Below are 19079 nucleotides of genomic sequence, written 5' to 3'. Positions count from 1 at the left end.
GTGAGTTCATGGACTGCCCTGCCAGTAGCAGTGGTGGACTCTACCTCATTATGGGCATTTAAGCGGGCATTGGATAGGCATATGGAGGATAGTGGGCTGGTGTAGGTTAGGTGGGCTTGGATCGGCGCAACATCGAGGGCCGAAGGGCCTGTACTGCGCTGTATTCTTCTATGTTCTATGTTCTATGACTCTGGGAATAACAGGACTTGATTTCCAGTGTGTTACCCCGGTGAGTCATGACAACTGCAGAATTCCAGCTCCTTGAGTTAGGAGGTTTCTGCATATCTCCATACTCCTATTTCCAAATCTTCCATCATTCTCTTCTGACATGCGGCCCATACTTCAATTTCCATTTCTTATTCCCTTCATGTTTTCTGCTCCTTTCTCTTCCCACCTCTCTATCTTGTTGCTTCCACCTCCCTCCTTCCCCTTACCCTCTGTCTTACATGGATCTAACTATCTTTTGTGCTCTACATTGTTTGGCCTGAACATTGCATCTTAGAAGTTCAGTCATGAAATAGGACAATGCAGCCAGTGAACTAGCATCGCAATAACGCATCTTAAAAATATTCCATAATGCAGTTGGTTTTTGTACTGCATGATTTAGAAAAACTATTCTGTGGCTGTCCAGTATGTGGCTTCGCATCGTTCACTAATGGTGTAGTGCTTGTCAAATCACATTGACTGCTTGATGTCCAAAATTCACATTCTTCAAAATTTGTGTAGTTCAACCAAAGCATGGTAATATCAATACCTCATTATTTGCTCGAGTGAAAGGCTCAAAGGGGATTGGAGCATGGGTAAAGGACATAGCTCAAATAGCCTTGACTTCCCACTGATAGCCCACTTCTAGATTAGATTTCTTAGTTATCAGCGGATATTTTCCATCTCCCCAATAATTGTCTCACCTATTTTATTATTGAAATGTATGGCACTGGAAAAAACACAGCAGATCAGGTAGCATTCGAAGAGTAGAAGAGTCGACATTTTGGACATAAGCCTTTCACCTGTTTCATTCTCCACACGTGAAACATTTGCTTGTTGGAAAAATAACATCAATACTCCATTATTGATAGTTAACTATGACATTTATATTTAAGTAGCGAAACGTGTCGTGCTGGAAAAGCACAGCAGGTCAGGCACCATTCGAGGAGAATTGATGTTTCGGACATAAGCCCTTCATCAGGAATACATATATTTAAGTAGCCTATCTTTGAATTACATTGTTATGTTAATGCCTTCCTTTGAAAGATGCTTCTCATCTGGCCTGAACTATCTTGCGCCAAAAAACAAAAGTATGTCAGTATAGCAAGTTTATTATTTCATCAACAAGTCCCATAATTATTTCATATCTACTTTTTAAATACTTGTCATTCTTGTCCTAGAAGTACGCAATGAAGCCACTGGCACACAGTAGGATTTAACAAACATCAAAGACAATAAATGATCAATTAAAATGCCTCTTGCAATGTTGAGGGAAAATGTTGTCTTGGAGTCCAGGAATGTTTTAAACAGTGCTACACAGCTTGAATGCCTACCTGAAAAATATTCAACATCTCATCCAAGGTGGCAGTTCCAATAACACAGAACTCCTTCAGAGCTGGAAGACCTGGAACGTGAGCTTATGGTCAAAAGGTGTGAATTCAAAGATAAACTGATGATTGAAGAAAGCACTTAATGCATGATAGGATTGGAAGAAACTCATCATTGTGAGCTTTGTGCATTACGAAGGGGACGATATATGTCAGACAAAATTTATATATATGGTATTATTCAACTGAGCATAAATGATTATAAATTTTATTCATACTTATCTAATATTAACAGTGACATGATATTTACAAAGACATAAAATGAACTAATAGATAAAAATCAGTTTTAGAGAATGAATAAAGTAAGTTGGCAATTTCAAGGTATTATGACTTGAGCTGACATGCGGCCTTAAATGTTCTGTAATTTGTTATAGTCCAGTCTCTTTGGTCTTTTACAGCAATTTTGAATGTAATTACTACCAAGATTCAAGTATAACACAGATTGTAAGGGACAAAATTTTGTCAGATATTAATGCATGCTCTTTCTACCAATTTGGATCTAATCCTTGAAACATTCAATCTTCCAATTTAACAATATCAATTAAGTAGCAACCTTAGTAGCAATGTAAAGATAAGAGAAAATTTGGAGGCCAATGGGCTGAGAAGTGGCAGATGGATTTTAATTCAGATAAATGCGTGGTGCTGCTTTTTGGGAAAGCAAATCTTAATAGGACTTATACACTTAATGGTAAGGTCCTAGGGTGCGTTGCTAAACAAAAAGACCTTGAAGTGCAGGTTCATAGCTCCTTGAAAGTGACTCGCAGGTAGATAGGATAATGAAGGCGGCGTTTGGTATGCTTTCCTTTATTAGTCAGAGTATTGAGTTGGGAGGTCATGTTGTGGCTGTACAGGACATTGGTTAGGCCACTGTTGGAATATTGTATGCAATTCTGGTCTCCTTCCTATCGGAAAGCTGTTGTGAAACTTGAAAGGGTTCAGAAAAGATTTATAAGAATATTGCCAGGGTTGGAGGATCTGAGCTACAGGGAGAGGCTGAACAGGCTGGGGCTGTTTTCCCTGGAGCGTCGGAAGCTGAGGGGTGACCTCATAGAGGGGCATGGATAGGATAAATAGGCATTTTTTTTTCTCTGGGGTGAGGGAGTCCAGAGGTAGAGGGCATAGGTTTAGGGTGAGAGGGGAACGATATAAAAGAGACATAACGGGAAATCTTTTCACACAGAGGGTGGTACATGTATGGAATGACCTGCCACAAGAAGTGGTGGAGGCTGGTACAATTGCAACATTTAAAAGGCATTTGGATGGGTATATGAATAGGAAGAGTTTGGAGGGATATGGGTGGGGTGCTGGCAGGTGGGACTAGATTGGGTTGGGATATCTGATCAGCATGGATGGGTAGGACTGAAGGGTTTGTTTCCTTGCCGTACTTCTCCATGACTCAATTTGAAGAAGACAGTGAATTGCAGAATTCATAATGACTTTAACTGATGGAATGTATTTCCTCTGTCCTAATGCAGCAGTTTAAATACATGATGCCTTTCTCTGTTTGCTGATGAGATGTGAAGGTCATGGTGGCAAGAAGCATTTATTACTAAATCCTAAATGCTCGTGCAAAGATGATGGTAAGCTGCAGCTTTGTACCATTGAATTCCATCTGCTACAATACACCCAATAGTGTTGTTAAATATGGATAGGTAAGTCATTCCAGAAATTCAACACCATGACAGTGATGGAACAGCAATATAGTTCCAAGTTAGAATGGTATGTGACTTCAGAGGGGAGCTTGCAGTTGGACATGCTTCCATGTGTCTGCTGTCCTGTTCTTCTTACAAAGACGGTAATGTCTTTGTAATGAGATGTCTTTGTAATGTCTTTGTTATGTACAATGAGATAGGTATGAATGGGGACAAAAAAACAATTAATGGAGAAATCTGGGCTACTGATGACTTGCTTAATGATCTTATACTGACTGTATTGACCAAATGAGTTAACAGAACTGGCTCAGAAACCGCCTAACACAATGAGTTGGAATTCTGCAGTTACCATAACTCACTGGGGTAGTGCACTGGAAAATCAAATTCTGACCAACATCAAGAGTACATTTTCTGATTAGAAGTTATAATCAACACTTCCTCAATTTTTGGTGGGACCTTGATGCAGTTATATGAAGTGTTCAGAGGCATCAGAAGATGTGACTGTTACTATGGATTGAAACCTACATTTTTTTCCCCCTAAGTCTGAATGGTGCAAAGTTTTTGGAGTGTTTCTCAACATGAGGCCTAGCAAATTCTCTTGCCCTATCTTAGGAAATTTGCTTCATTAATTAATTACCATGTCCCTATGGTGTCTCTCCTTTCTGATTTTCAGTCGAAAGTGTGGTGCTGGAAAAGCACAGCAGGTCAGGCAGGATCCGAGGAGCAGGCGAATCAATGTTTTGGGCATAAGCTCTTCATCAGGAATGAGGCTGATGAAGGGCTATTGCCTGAAACGTCGATTCCCTTGCTCCTTGGATGCTGCCCAACCTGCTGTGCTTTTCCAGCACCACATTCTTGACTCTGATCTCCAGCATCTGCAGTCCTCACTTTCTTCTTTCTGATTTTCGCCCCATCTTACCACATGCCATTCCCTGAACTACTTGCCATTTAGTGGATATCTGCCTTGGATGCACTCAAGGAGTTCATTCAAGGATGCATCCCTTGCATCCATGCCATTTTTTAAAAGCCTGTTGTGCACCTGGACAAGCACTAACATTCAGAAGCTGCCCTGCTCATTGATGACAGAATCGCAACATGGCAGAGAAGTGGAAAAGGATAAAATGTTTTTCCAACAGGGACTGAGAGATAGTACAAGAGGATTGCCAGAAGAGGTTGTGCCACCTGACCTTGGAATATGAAATGACCATGCCTGTTGTGATCTTACACTGCATCCACCCCCACCTGCTTTGAAGTCAGGGTGCTCTTGCCCTTGGACAAAGCCCTCCCCACAATTCACTCTCCACAATAATGGTTCATCTTCTCCCCCCTTGCATATGCTTTTTGTCCTCTGTGCTGTGCTCATGCCCAGAGTCTGTCACTCCTAGTCCTAATGACTAAACTGCTGAGTCTCAGTAATACAGCTACAACTACTTGACACCCATTTGGCCCTTAGTTTCTTTGTAAAGATCCAATGGATTGACTGTAATCTGATCTCTTGACTGACATGAGCGGAAAACTCCGTTCAGGCGAAATGCAGATCTCTGACCATTTCCTATGAATCCATGTATCTCCCTAATGCTTTAGCCCTATTCTCTGGATTTGGTACTACAGAGGCAATGGACTAACCATGATCTGGTCCTGGGACTTTAGAGGCATAGGCTTTCTGACTGTGACCACTCTGACCAGAAGTCTGACCATGGCTGATGCCTTTGACTTACTGTGCCAGAACCTGAAGTCCATTGTTGCCTCCATGGACTTCAGTGAAGGTTACCTTCTAAGAGTTGAATACATGGCCGCCTGCTTAACACACATTAAGTATATTTATTGCGTAGTGTCCTGGCATATGGAGCAGGTGTGAGATTGATGTAGCTACATATGCTGCCCCTAAGCTGAGGACAGCTTGAAAACAATGCAAGTTGCCTGTTTGTGTGTCTGTGCTTTTTGGAGGAGAAAGTGAAGTCTGCAGATGCTGGAGATCAGAGCTGAAAATGTGTTGCTGGAAAAGCGCAGCAGGTCAGGCAGCATTCAGGGAACAAGAGAATTGACGTTTCGGGCGTAAGCCCTTCTTCAGGAAGCCCTTCTGTGCTTTTTGACTTGGCAAGACAAGACAAGGGCTGAAAAACACAGTTACCATGAGCATGTGAGTGGTGATAAGTGAATGAATGCTGAGAGGGCAAGTGAGCATCCCTTTGATGCAGCCTGGTCCGGTCTGTGAGCTGAGTGCTTCCCCCGTGTACAAATTATCCTTGATACAGCCTTTTAATGCTAGTTGTGGTGAGTCTAGCAATGTGAGTCTGAATAGTATGATGGTAGACTAGTTCTGGATGCCACTGTCCATGAAGGAGGAGTGCATACACATGGTGACATGCTTCGTGCCCTGATATGTTGTTGCCTGGTGTCTATTACTGAGGTGATTTGGAGCAAGCAGCAAGCTGAATCTTTAAGCTATTATCCCCAGATTCCTGGCTGGGTTTTCCTGACATATATCTTGTGTCACAAGTTTGATAAGATAGGAGTCTAAATATTAATCAGAGTGATTTGTGGCCTTAACAAGGTGTTCAACAAGCAATAATAACCATCAATTGGCATCTCTCCACTGCCTAGTGACAGTTTGCCATGCTATTTGTGAATAGCGTAAAAGATGGAGAGAGATTATCTCGAGATGTGTCTTTATAAGATATCTCGCCCTAGACCAAACACTGAGACCACTATAAGATTGTGACTTATGTACCTGTAAAAAAAAATCTTGTTATGGTAAGGATGGTCATGAAAGCAATCATCGATTGTTGTAGAACGCATTTAGTTCATTTTTGCATGGGAAATCTGCCATCCTTACCTGGTCTGGCCTGTGTGTGACTCCAGACTCACAGCAATGTGGTTGCCTCTCAACTGCTCTCTGAAAGAGCTGAGCAAGTCACTCAGCTCAAGACAATTGGGGATGGACAACAAATACTGGCCTTTCCACCAATGTCCACATCCTATGAAAGAATAAAGAAAATAAAGCGCGGGATTTCAAAAAAAAAAAGTCTTATTTTGAGAAAACATAGGCAGATACTTTTACATAATTTTTACTTAGGTAGATAAAACAGTGAAAGCCAAGTACACATGGACATAAATCTGAATTATGTGACTGCCCAAAGTAAGTTTTCTATTTGCGTTAAGAAATTAAAGCGAAACCCAAAATAATTTAATTTTACTTACTAATCGCTGAACAGATGAGTGTGACAGTTCGAGTCCTGAGCCAACTCAAACTGAACTTGTTTATTTTGTATGGTCTGCCTGCCACATGTTTTCTATCATGTCTGTTTTGGTACAGTTATTGTTCCCGTGGAGTGCGATGATGTCTCACTCACTTCCTGTAGGTGTCTGTTGTGGAGCTCAGCTGGTCACGTTACTCCCCCTCACAGTTTATTTCAGATTCCCGGAACATAAGTCACTTCGCAAGTTCAGAGCTTGTGTCGAGGGTTTTAAACCTTGTGTCCGTCCATATTCTCTGTCTCCGGAGCGAATTAGTGGAGAAGGGGAGTGGAGCTTCATCTTCCCATGTGATGGTGAAAGGGAACGTCAGATGATCTTATAAATTGAAAAGACCAATGTAAGTTGTTACAGGGTACGCGCTATATCGACCAGAACACCGCCCGTGTTGCGATTCCCCTCTACATTCCACTGAGTGAAGGTGAGTCGAGGATCAGAGACAGCACAAGTGCGCAGCTGAGCAATGGCCAGATACATACTGAAACTGAGACAGACATCCAATTAAGAATTGGTTACAAGATGAGTGTTGTGTATGTATATATGAAATGGCCTCTTGCCATTAGGACAGCTATCCGGAGAAAAAAGGTAACGGTCACTGCTTCTCTTATTTTTCATATTGAACTATCGGGCATATAATGCAGCCTTCACTTTCCCTTGCATCCTCTGCTCACAGTTTTCAGTGTTTGGGAATATCCCAGATAGATGCTTTCCCAGCTGGAGACATTTTGTGGAGAAGAGCTTAATCCAGACTTTGCAATTTTCTGGATTTGCTCTAAAGCATTCTGGTTCTGTAATTACTGTTTAGCAGTAAGTAATACTGAGCTTTTTCTATTCAATTTATATAACTGTCATGAATGCAAACAACCCTTTTTGCCTCCTTTCTCAGCCCCAAGAGCCCAAGACTTCTAGTCTTATAATTCTGACCACTGGTCTGGGGATTTAAGGACTGTCTCCAGGATGCTCCAGCCAAGGTCAGCAAATAGCTTTGAACAATTATTTCAGATAATTCGTTCTTGTCCTGTCCATGTGCCTGTTTTCAGGATGAATTGATGTTTCTCATATTTTTATGAAGTCTAAAGCTCATAGAATCATATAAGACTGTATGAGACCTTATGGCCCATCACATTAGTGGTAGGCTTATTGCACTATATTTTAGAATATACCTGCATAAAAGAACATCCTGATGCCGCCTTTGTAGCTCCTTCCTTATTACTGGAATAACTTCACTCATTCATTAGATATTTATATCACATTAGTTCATTTTAACTCACTTGGTGAAGGATAAGAATTGTGTGGCTCCATCTAAAGGACCTGCTTCTTGACCAAGAGAAAGCATAATGTATATGTCCAAAATCCATAAGATCACCAGGAGCAATGTCTCTGCTTGCTTATACTCAGAGGTATTCCCGCAGGATTGTGGAATGTGAGCATAGCAAGAAGGCTTTGCAGAGATCTTTGGCACTACACAACCTCTGAGAGGCTTCTCCTAATCTGCTTTTCTAATTGTGGTGGGAGACCATCAACTACATTGCTTCTCCAGGGCTTTCATCAATGGAGAACATTATAAATATTATATCCCTTGTTGTGCAGTAGAGTCAATTGGAGTACTGGTTTAACATGGAAATAAATATTTAGTTTAGATTAGGTTAATTACAGTATGGAAACATGCCCTTCGGCCCAACAAGTCCACACCAACCGTCCAAAGAGTAACCCACCCAGACCCATTCCCCTACATTTACCCCTGACTAACACACCTATGGACAATTTAGCATAGCCAATTCACCTGACCAGCATATCTTTGGAATTTGGGTCAAAACTGGAGCATCTGGAGGAAATCCACAGAGACACGGGGAGAATGTGGAAACTCCACACAGACAGTCACCCAATGCAGGAATTGAACCCAGGTCCCTGATGCTGTGAGGCAGCAGTGCTAACCACTGAGTGACCATGCCACCCTATGCTATATAGGTCATACTATATAGATCATATAACATTTTCTTATGTTTCCTAAACATTGTATGATATTCAATATGAAAATGCCAATGATCAGATTGAAAGCAGAGCTGTGAAAGTTTGTATATGTCTCTTGTGCCCTAGAAATGAATGTAATGTTCCAGACATCTGCCCAATGCCCTGCTGAGCTTCAGTATGATATCTCCAAATGTAAACACAACTGAAAAGGTAATATAACTCAGCATCCAGATATTCTTGTTCTTTTAACATTTAATTAACTTTTCAAAATTTTGATAAACAATTTAATTGTTTGTCTGTGTGTGTAATGGTCAATGCTACATAATTGGAATATTATATTAGCCATATCTTTAGTTTCATATTAAATGAGACCATCTAGAATTTGGTTGATGTTAACTAGACTTTCTCCTTCTTTGGGCATTTTCCTGTGATTAAAATAAACTTATGGTCATGACTGACTAAGCCAGTATTTTTGTTAATCTTTAATTGCCCTTGAGAAGGTGGTAGTGGGAATTACCTTATTGACCTATTGCAGTATTTGCAGTACATATATGTACTGGTAGGGAGGGACTTCCAGGATTTTAACCCAGCAACGATAAAGGAGTGATGCTGTATTTCCAAGTTAAGATGGTTTGTAATTCAAAGGAGAACATGAAGTTGGTGATGTTTCCACTCATCTGCTGCCCTTGCAGGTGTTAGAAGCTGCTGTAGAAAAAAACCTTGACAAGTGCCTCCAGTTCACCTTGCAGATGGTGTACACTGCTGTCATTATGATGGTGGAGTGAGTGAATGTTGAATTTGGTGTTTGGGATGCAATCAAGTGGATTACTTTGTTCTGGACTTGGAGATGCCTGTGTTGGACTGGAGTGTACAAAGTTAAAAATCACACAACACCAGGTAATAGTCCAACAGGTTTAATTGGAAGCACACTAGCTTTCGGAGCGACACTCCTTCATCACCTGATGAAGGAGCGTCGCTCCGAAAGCTAGTGTGCTTCCAATTAAACCTGTTGGACTATAACCTGGTGTTGTGTGATTTTTAACTTTGTTCTGGATGATATTGAGCTTCCTGAGTGTAGTTGGAGCTGCACACATCCAGACGAGTATTCCATCACATTCCAGAATGGCGTGGTGGACAGTCTTTAGGGAGTTAGAAGATGAATTGCTTGCAGCAGTATAGCAGCAGACCTGATTTTGCAGCTACAGCATTTATATGACTAGTTCAATTCAGTTTCTGGTCAATGGTAATCACTGGGATGTTACTGATAATGGTTTCAATGATAGTTATGCCATTGATTTATCAAAGGGAGGTAAATAAACTTACCCTTACTTATTGGGGATTGCTAGAGCCTTGCACTTGTCGGGTACAATTGTTGCTTGTGTAGCTGTCCAATCCCAAATTTTGTCCAGATCTAGCTGTATATGAGTATGGACTGCTTCAGTATCTGAACAGTTGCAAATGATGCTGAACGTTGCGCAATCATCAGCACACATCCGTATCGCTGACCTTGTAATGGAGTGAAAGTAATTAATTAAAAGCTGAAGATGGTTGGGCCTAGCACACTACTCTGAAGAAGTACAGTGATGTCTTTAGGCTTAAGATGTTTGCCTCATGCTAAATATGACTCCAACAAAATTGAATGGAACCTTGTTGTAGATGTTGTTATAAAATTGTCTTATTAAAACTAATCATTTGCAGAATTTATCTGTATTTTACTGTTTCCTGCTCAGTAAAAAAAAAAATCACAAGCATCAACAACCAAATCAGCAGCTGATCTCAATGTCATGTGGTTACCAGGTAACATCCAGAATAACAGTCTATATCACCGCCCAACTGGAATAGCAATGTAGTTTGTTTCATAATTCAAAAATTATATCTAAAAAGCATTATTTTAAAATAGGGACATATTGTACCTAGGGAAATAGTTTATTTTGTAAGGAAAAAAATATTTTTATTTTATTCTTAAATGCACTTTCCTGTCTCTGCATGTTCTGAAGCTGGCAGCTATAATTAAGTGAAAATCTTAACATAGATACAGGTTGTTGCAATGGTTGCTACATTTCATCCTGCATAGAAACAAGTGTAGACTTTGATACAAATTTCCAATAGGTCAGTCTAAACAGTTCAAGCGAAACTTAAAACAGTTTTAGGCAGTTGGTTGGATACATTTAACCAGTGGGTTGCTATCTCTGCCTTTTTGGTCATAACAGTGGAAGAGACACTGGATGCTATTGTTGACAATCTACAGGCAGTCAGTGTTCTGGAAAAGTCTTGAGGAGCTGAGAAGGTGACAGAATGTTAAACAATTGTCTTCCAATCCTGTATTCATTTTGTGGTGAAGATATAGAGCAATCAGTATCCACAAGCATCAAGTATTTTTTTGTTTTTGAAAACTAATATCACAAATTAACCAGAGAGCTCAGCTTGGAAACTGAAAACCCTGCAACTTCTCACCATGGCCACAGATTTTCTGTTTGTATGTCATGTGAAAATCTTCAAAATAATCCAATATTCTCACACAACTTTTGTCAGAGAAAAGAGCAACCGAAGAGGATATCTCCATATAGCAAAATTGTTGTGGGTGGCTTTGGGCAGCTCATTGAAGTCCTAATAGCTATTTGGTACTGGAGAGTGTGGTAAAAGAAACCCATAGAAACATTAGCTTGGTACAGCAGAGAAATATTTGAGCTTGGAAAAATGCAGGCACAGTCTTAGATAAATGAAGCTAGCTGTCTGCAATCATATCCTTTGAATAGGTTTACAATTGTAGCATCAGAGGTTTCAGAGAAATCTATGGGATCTATCTTGACTGTACATGTCATTTGAATGTGCTCTGTGGAATGTTTGACCACAGTTTGTCTCTTACTCTTCTTTACCTCATGTTAATTCTGGATGTTAGAGTATATATTTTGAATATACACACATTGTGGATTTTTTTAACTGTCTAACATTACATTCTGAAATGTATTTTGCTTGTTCAAAATCATGCAATATTGTGGTTTTATTTTCTTAGTAGGTATCTGAGATGAATAGAGGATGGAATAAAAGCTAGGGATAAGTTACTCACTGTCAGATCAATACGTGTTCACACACCAGTAATGTTTTTCCTTCTCCCCAGCTGGCACCCCCTTCCCCAGAGTGGAGACTGAGCTGACCCTCTCTGCCATTGCTCTGTGCAGTTTTGCATATCATAATTTGCCAGTCCTGTTCCATTCCATCACAAAACCCTATCTCTTTGTATTCCTTTCATGCAAGAGCATGTGAAGGTCCCATGCTACAAAGCTTAGCTAATGTCCTGACCAACATCCCTCCCCCAACTGACACCACCAAAAACAGATCAACTTATCATTTGTTTTGTTAGTTTCGGCATGTGTATAAATTTGATGACATATTTATCTACCTCCCAGTCATTTCACTTCAAGCTTATTTGTTGTTTTGAGAGCCACGTTAAAATATTTCATAAATAAAAACTTTCTGTTCTTCCTTCTTACTTTGCTCATGATTTTCAGTATCTCAATATTCATTGCCTGTTTTGGGTGATTCTTAAATAAATAAGTGCACATTGTTTTAAAATCCTGTTTTTTTTCTTCCGAATACAATGCAATATTTCAATACCTGCTGATGCTTGCACAGCTTGTCACCTCTGTTTGCTGCAATATAATTCAAAATTTACATCTTTACCAATGCTCCAAGCAAAATTGTGTACATTTTATTGCTGTTGGTTACATGTTGCCAAGGTAGAATGATTGCCATGGTAGACTGCCTAACACCAGTCATTGCTACTCGAAAGTAAGTGAAGCATTTTGACACATTTATCACAGATATGGCTACATTCTATTTAAGTGAAAATATTTTTCTCACCAAGGAGATGTTTTATCATTCAAAATGGGGCATTAAATAAAAGTGATGAACTACTGATTCATTTTGGCTGAATAAATTTAATTCTATTTTTATTGTTTGAGAATGTTGGATTATTTTGAAGATTTTCAGTAGCCACATGACATGCAAACAGAAAATCTGTGGCCATGATGTGAGGTTGCAGGGCTTTCAGTTTCCAAGCTGAGCTCTCTGATTAATTTGTGATGTTAGTTTCCATAGAAAAATAACACTTGATGCTTGTGGATACTGATTGCTCTGCATCTTGACAACAAAATGAATACAGAATTGAAAGGCAATTGTTTCATTTGTTCCATGTCTTTCTTTCCATCTTTATTGGCTTTGAACTTTTTCAGCGAATGCCTACATTGAGTTGCTGTTGATTTTGTCAACATACTGTTCGTGGGCACAATTACTCAGTAATGCTAGTTGGAAAACTATTTACTTTTCATTGTCGATGCAAAACAGGGAGAAGCAGCTCCAAGATGCCCAGGAACTGACTGCGGCTAAGGGCTTTTCCATGAATGCTGCAGCTTCAAAGAAACCAAAAGCAGCGACGATGCTATTTTTAATTTGTAAATGATCTATGCTGTGATGTGGCTTTTAAGTGTGTGGGGGCACTCCGGTGTAATTTCTCCCTTGTCCTAAAGGCGGCTCCAGAATACTTGGAGGCAGAAATGTAACTAATTCATTTCCCATATTGTAGAAGAGTGGTAACAGAGTTAGAATACCCTGTGAATACACTGATATAATTATGCTCTGTTTATGTAACGAAAGCACAGCAATGTGAACAAATGCAATGACGGTCAGCTCGTACTGAGCATCACTCTCCTCCCTGACACTGGCCCATTTTTACGATCTTCAAAGGAGGCCATTTGGTTTCTGGTTCCTGTGTCAGTTTTCTGAAAGAGAATCTGCCCCGTTACCCCCTTCTTTAAATGACTTGTCCAATATTCATTTACTTCTCTGTTCGACATTTAGACTCGAACCCTGATTCTGAGGAAGCTTTCCACGTCCTAAGAACTTTTTGCATATGCAAAGATTTTCCTCACCTCCCATTTGTCTCTGACAGATGGTCTTGAACCAAAGCCCTCTAGTTACAGTCTTGGAAGCCAATATCAAACCCCCTAGTCGTTTTGCAGTCTCTCTGGAGCAGGTGTGCTGTTGTTTGAGTTCCTGGCTGACTTCAGTCAAAGCCAGGCTACATTGTGGAATCCACACTCCTCCAATATCAAACGATGGTCAAAATAAAAAGACGTTCCCTCGTGGATAACCGCCGAATTTGATTCTTTGTAGCGCAGTACATTAAAAGTGTCATAAATATCTCGCCAGTGTTTGCCAGTAAGCAGACAATCATGTCAGGAGTCTGAGAGAGAGAGACAGAGAGGGAGGCGGGACGGACCTGTACTGGTTGGCGGTGCCTTCACACTGGCACATGTACTGAAATGCTGCTGTTGAATTTTGTGGACTCGGTTTGTTGCTCATTCTGCCTGAAAAGTGGAAGGCGGGCACATGCTGACACTGGGCACCCCTCCACCCACGCCTGCTTTTGGAAACCGCGCCCGTCTCCTGAAAGCATTGTCTGTTTCTCACAACCGTTTATCTTATACTTTAAGGGGCATTGAACTCAGTCCAACCCCCGGAGCAACGGGATGCTTATCAACTGAGCAGAGCGTTTCGGTTTTGCGGGTTATGCAAGACCTAAGGAATTGTCGCTCCTTTATCATTGTTGGTTCATTAGTCCCGGTCTGTCTCACCTAAGAGGAGGTAAGAGGCCAGTCGGTGTTGATTGTGGTGTGCGGCTGCTTTTATTTGCAATAATCCGACTTGTGTTGTTCGGAAATTATAAACCACTGCACTTCAGTTCCCCCCAAAGCAGGAAGTTTTGGTTCCTGTTGAACGCCACATGTGAGAGGTAGTAACGCACTCGCTCTGTGATATTTGTCTTTTGCAAACCGAAGGAGTAGTAGCCACGATGATGCAGAACGAACGTCTCAGCAGACTCCCTATTGTACTATAGAGGCTAAAACAACAGCAGGGCATTAAGTGTTGGCTGGATCTAACATTGTTTTGCCTTTGATTTGTTGAAAGAGCAACATTGTCGCACAGATTTAGATTAAAATTTAACCTGACGATTAATCGAGGGGGGAGGGTCAGTGAATCACTTTGGAGGATATGATTTTTGAGAGATTGAGGCAATTACTGAAGAGATTGTTCATCATTAGACGGGCTGGCAGCTTGCCAGCTGCAGTGACTATCGCCTTGTGATTCTGGCCTTTCTGACGGCAGATGGAAATCCTGACCCGTTTCTAAAACCTCACCCTCCGACCCGTTTGCGAGTTTCTGTGGGAACGTTAATCCAATCTGTCGCTTCGTATTATTGAGCTACTGCCCCCCCCCCCCCACTCACATTTGTGTTATGTAGAAACGTTGCCTGAGTGCGAGCTATCATATTATATTTGACAGTCTCCATGCGTTGATGTATAGTGACGGACTATTCAGACACAGGGACATCTCAGGACGTGGGGTCACTTGTCTTACTTTACAGCGAGGCGAAAGTGAGGACTGCAGATGCAGAGTGTGGTGCTGCAAAAGTACAGCAGGTCAGGCAGCATCGGAAGAGCAGGAGAATCGACGTTTCGGGCAAAAACCCTTCATCAGGAATGGGGCTGAGAGCTTCGGGGGCGGTGAGATAAATGGGAGTGTGTTGAGGCTTTGGGGAAGGTAGCTGACAGTGCGATAGCTGGGTGGAGGTGAGGTAATGTGATAAGTTGGAGGGGAGGGTGGAACGAATAGATGGGAAGGAAGATGGACAGGTAGGACAGGTCATGCGGGCAGTGCTGAGCTGGAAGGTTGGAACTGGGGTAAGGTGGAGGGAGGGGAAATGAGGAAACTAGTGAAATCCACATTGATGCCGTGGGGTTGGAGGGTCCCGAGGTGGAAAATGAGGCGTTCTTCGTCCAGGTGTTGGTTGGAAAGGGAGTAGTGATGGAGGAGGCCTAGGACCTGCATATCCTCGTCAGAGTGGGAGGGGGAGTTGAAGTGTTCGGCCACGGGGCAGTGGGGTTGATTGGTACGGGTGTCCCGGAGATGTCCTCTGAAGCGCTCTGCAAGTAGGCGTCCTTTCTCCCCAATGTAGAACAGACCGCATCGGGAGCAACGGATACAGTAAATGACATGTGTGGAAGTGCAGGTGAAACTTTGATGGATGTGGAAGGCTCATTTGGGGCCTTGGACGGAGGTGAGGGGGGAGGTGTGGGCGCAGGTTTTGCAGTTCTTGCGCTGGCAGGGGAAGGAACCGGAAGAGGAGAGTGGGTTGTTGGGGATGTGAACCTGACGAGATAGTTGTGGAGAGAACATTTTTTACAGAAAGCGGATAGAGGTGGGGAGGGAAATATATGTCTGGTGGTGGGGTCCGTTTGTAAGTGGCAGAAATGATAGAGTGTAATGTGATGTATATGGAGGTTGGTGGGATGGAAGTTGAGGACCAGGGAGATTCTGTCCTTCTTGCGGTTGAAAGGGTGGGATTCGAGGGCAGAGGTGCGGTAAGTCAATGAGATGCGCTGGAGGGCATAAGCAACCACGTGGGAGGGGAAATGGCAGTCTTTAAAGAAGGAGGCCATCTGACATGTTCTGTGGTGAAACTGGTCCTCCTGGGAGCAGATGCGGTGGAGGTAAAGGAATTGGGAATAAGGGATAGCTAGGAGTTACTAGACAGCAATCAGGAAAGAGCATTTTTGCAATATTTGGTTCTGCCTTGTTTGATATTACCTTCCAGAACTGCAATCTTTACTACAGAAAAGTACAAGGTATCAGACACACAGGAACACTACCACTTACAAGTTCCTATCCAAGCTATGCACCATTCTAACATGGAACTACATTACTGTTCTTTCACTGTGTCTGGAGTCAAACTCCTAGACTCCCTTTCTAACAGCATTTGATTTGATTTATTGTCACGTGTGCCTAAGTACAATGAAAAGCTTTGTTTATGAGCAGTTCTGGCAGTTCATAGTAAGAAAGTTGTGGAGGTGCATGTGTTCCACTGGGGTGGACAAATTTAAAAATCACAACACCAGGTCATAGTTCACAGGTTTATTTGCAAGGACAAGCTTTCGGAGTGCTGCTCCATTGTCAAATAGCTAGTGTGGCTGGACTTACTGATTAAAGACTTAACAGCAATCTAAGTTTTTTTCAATACATCACCTCAGTTGGATGATATTTTGAGCTTTTACTATAAATTCTGTGCCCTATGATTCTCCCCCACTTGCTACCTGATGAAGGAGCAGTGCGTCGAAAGCTTGTACTTTCAATAAACCTGTTGTACTATAATCTGATGTTGTATGATTTTTAACATAGCAAGGGAATACTGATCATAGGGTGAAAAAAAAACTGGGACAGAGGCATACAGGTTACATAGCACAGGGCATGCGCTAGGCAAGATTAACATTAGCAATCAGCATTATTTGACATTAGACAGTCCATTCATCAGTCTAACAGCGGCAGGAAAGAAGCTGTTCTTGAATCTGTTGGCGCATGTTCAAGCTTCTGCCTGATGGAAGAGGTTGTAAGAGAGCATTACTGGGGTGGGATGAGTCTTTAATGTTGGCATTCTACGGTACCAAACTGTATAAATGGCGTCCATGAATGGAAAGGTGGCTTCCATGATAGTCTGGGCTGTGCACACAAACGTTTGTAGTTTCTTATGGTCCTGGGCAGATTAGTTACCATACCAGACTGTTATGTACCCAGAGAGTCAAAGTTGGTGAGGGTCCATATGGGCATGCCAAATTTCCTGAGCTGCCTGAGGAAGAAGAGGCATTGCTGCTCCTTCTTCACTGTCACATCTACAGTTGGTTCTGCTATAATGTGTGTTTCTTCAATGTGAATTGGCTTTTATGCAATTGAATTTAGATCATTATTTATAGAATGCAAACTTTCCTCACCTTTATTGGTTATAATGCGATTCCGACCCAATTAGATTAAATGATGTGGCTGTTGTGCAATTTTCTTATATTGCGAGATTGCACGAGAATGGAATTCGCACATTATACCAGAACATGGAAGGTCCATGACAGGTTGTCGATTATTGTCACTCTTTGGAACTTGACGCTCTCAACCCTCTCAGCCTCAGCTCTGTTGCTGTAGATGGGATCATGTTATCCTCTATTCTTTCTGAAGTCAATGAGCAGTTCTTTAGTTTGGCCGATGATGAGAGAGGGGTTGTTATCACTGCACCATGTCACCAAGCCTTCTATGTCCTTTCTGTATCTGACATCATTGTTGTTTGATATCTGACCTACCAGGTGGTATCATCAGCAAACTTGTAGCTGGCGATCATTTGAAATTTGGCAACACAGTCATGGGTATACAGGGAGTACAGTAGCGGGCTGAGAACATATCCTTGGGAGGCTCTGGTTGTTAAGTGTTATCGTAGAGAAGATGTAGTTGCCTATCTTCACTGATTGTGCTCTGTAGGTCAGAAAGCTGAGGATCCAGTTGCAGAGGGTGGAGTCGAGATCTAGGTCTTAGCGTTTTGAGATCAGTTTGGAGGGTATATGTTGTTGAAGGCGGAGCTGTACTTGATGAGCAGGAGTCTGATGTAGGTGTCCCTGTTCAGGTGATCCAGGGATGAGTGCAGGGCTAGGGAAATGGTGTCCGCTGTGGACCTGCTACATTAGTAGACAAATTGTAGTGGATTGAGGCAGCTGCGAGACTAAAGTTGATGTGGGCCATGAACAGCCACTTAAAGCCCTTCATGACAATGGAGTTCAGAGCCACTGGGTGGTAGTCCTTAAGGCACGTTGCATATATTTTCTTTGATATTGGGATGATGATGGTCATCTTGAAGTGGATGGGGACTACGGCTTGTAGGAGGGTGAGGTTGAAGATGTCAGTGAATACCTCCGCCAGCTGGTTCTCACAGAATCTATGTGCTTAGCCAGAAACTCTGTCCAGGCCTACAGCTTTCCTTGGGTGCTGACAGTGAGCACTGGTGTGATTGGGGATGTTAGAGCAGGTGACACACTGCTGCTGGCATTCTGCCTGAACCAAGCACAGAAAGTATTGAGCGCATCAGGGAGGAATGTGTCTTTGTCCGCTATCTTGCTCTCCTTCATATTGTATCCTGTAATGTTGTTTAGGCCTTGTCTCAGACGGCGGGATCTTGTACAGTTGGTTTAGGCCTCTAACTTTGTCCGGTACTCCCTGTTGGCATCCCTGATGGCTTTGTGGAGATCATATCTGAATTTTCTGTTCAGCTCTGGGTCATCTGACTTAAATGCTGCATGCCTGGTCTTCAGTAGGGAATGTATTTCCAGGTTCATCCAAGGTTCCTGGTTGGGAAAACCCAGATTGACTTTGAGAGTGTCCCAACACAGTGGACTGCAGCGGTTCAAGAAGGCAGCTGGTTATCATCTCCTCAAGGCCAGTTAAGAATGTGCATTAAACCTGGCCCATCTCAGGAAAGAAGAACAATAATTGCAGAAGTCTTTGCCCCTTGAACCACTGGGGGTTTTTTTTAGGATTGCATCAGCAAATTGCAGTTGGTTTCTAAATGGTTTTGTTTGAGGTGTATGTGTTATGGAGTAGGTTATTTAAGATCAGCTCCAGGGAAATTCTTCTCTCTGTTTGTCTTTTGCACTGCTCAAATGTTTAAAACACTGGTAAGCACGCAAGAGAGAGATGGAGAGGATGTGTCCTTTTTATATCCTGGCTGATCTTTCTCTGGCTT

General features: G+C 42.0%; 1 protein-coding gene and 1 long non-coding RNA gene across 13 annotated transcripts in view; one reads left to right on the top strand and one right to left on the bottom strand.

Annotated features, from left to right (window-relative positions):
• LOC122563563 overlaps positions 1-6628 on the bottom strand; it is a 14077-nt gene extending 7449 nt beyond the window's left edge. The window contains exons 1-3 of the long non-coding RNA XR_006315651.1: positions 6446-6628; positions 6081-6222; positions 1539-1609 (exon numbers count right to left, since the gene is read on the bottom strand). This is a non-coding gene — a long non-coding RNA (uncharacterized LOC122563563). The remainder of the gene's footprint in view (positions 1-1538; positions 1610-6080; positions 6223-6445) is intronic.
• Positions 6629-6677: 49 nt separating this feature from the next.
• The window catches only part of LOC122563516 (MOB kinase activator 3B), a 167266-nt gene continuing 154864 nt past the window's right edge, over positions 6678-19079 (top strand). For 3 of the 12 annotated variants that reach the window (XM_043717411.1, XM_043717398.1, XM_043717419.1), the window contains exon 1: positions 12558-14113. The gene's annotated coding sequence lies outside the window, so the exon portion shown is untranslated. The other 9 variants (XM_043717374.1, XM_043717337.1, XM_043717417.1 and 6 more) reach the window with 7 other exon arrangements.

The sequence above is a fragment of the Chiloscyllium plagiosum genome, chromosome 2, assembly GCF_004010195.1.
Source record: "Chiloscyllium plagiosum isolate BGI_BamShark_2017 chromosome 2, ASM401019v2, whole genome shotgun sequence".
NCBI classification, from domain to species: domain Eukaryota; kingdom Metazoa; phylum Chordata; class Chondrichthyes; order Orectolobiformes; family Hemiscylliidae; genus Chiloscyllium; species Chiloscyllium plagiosum.
Note: the sequence above shows the minus strand (reverse complement) of the source record. Positions and strands in the feature narration are given on the sequence as shown.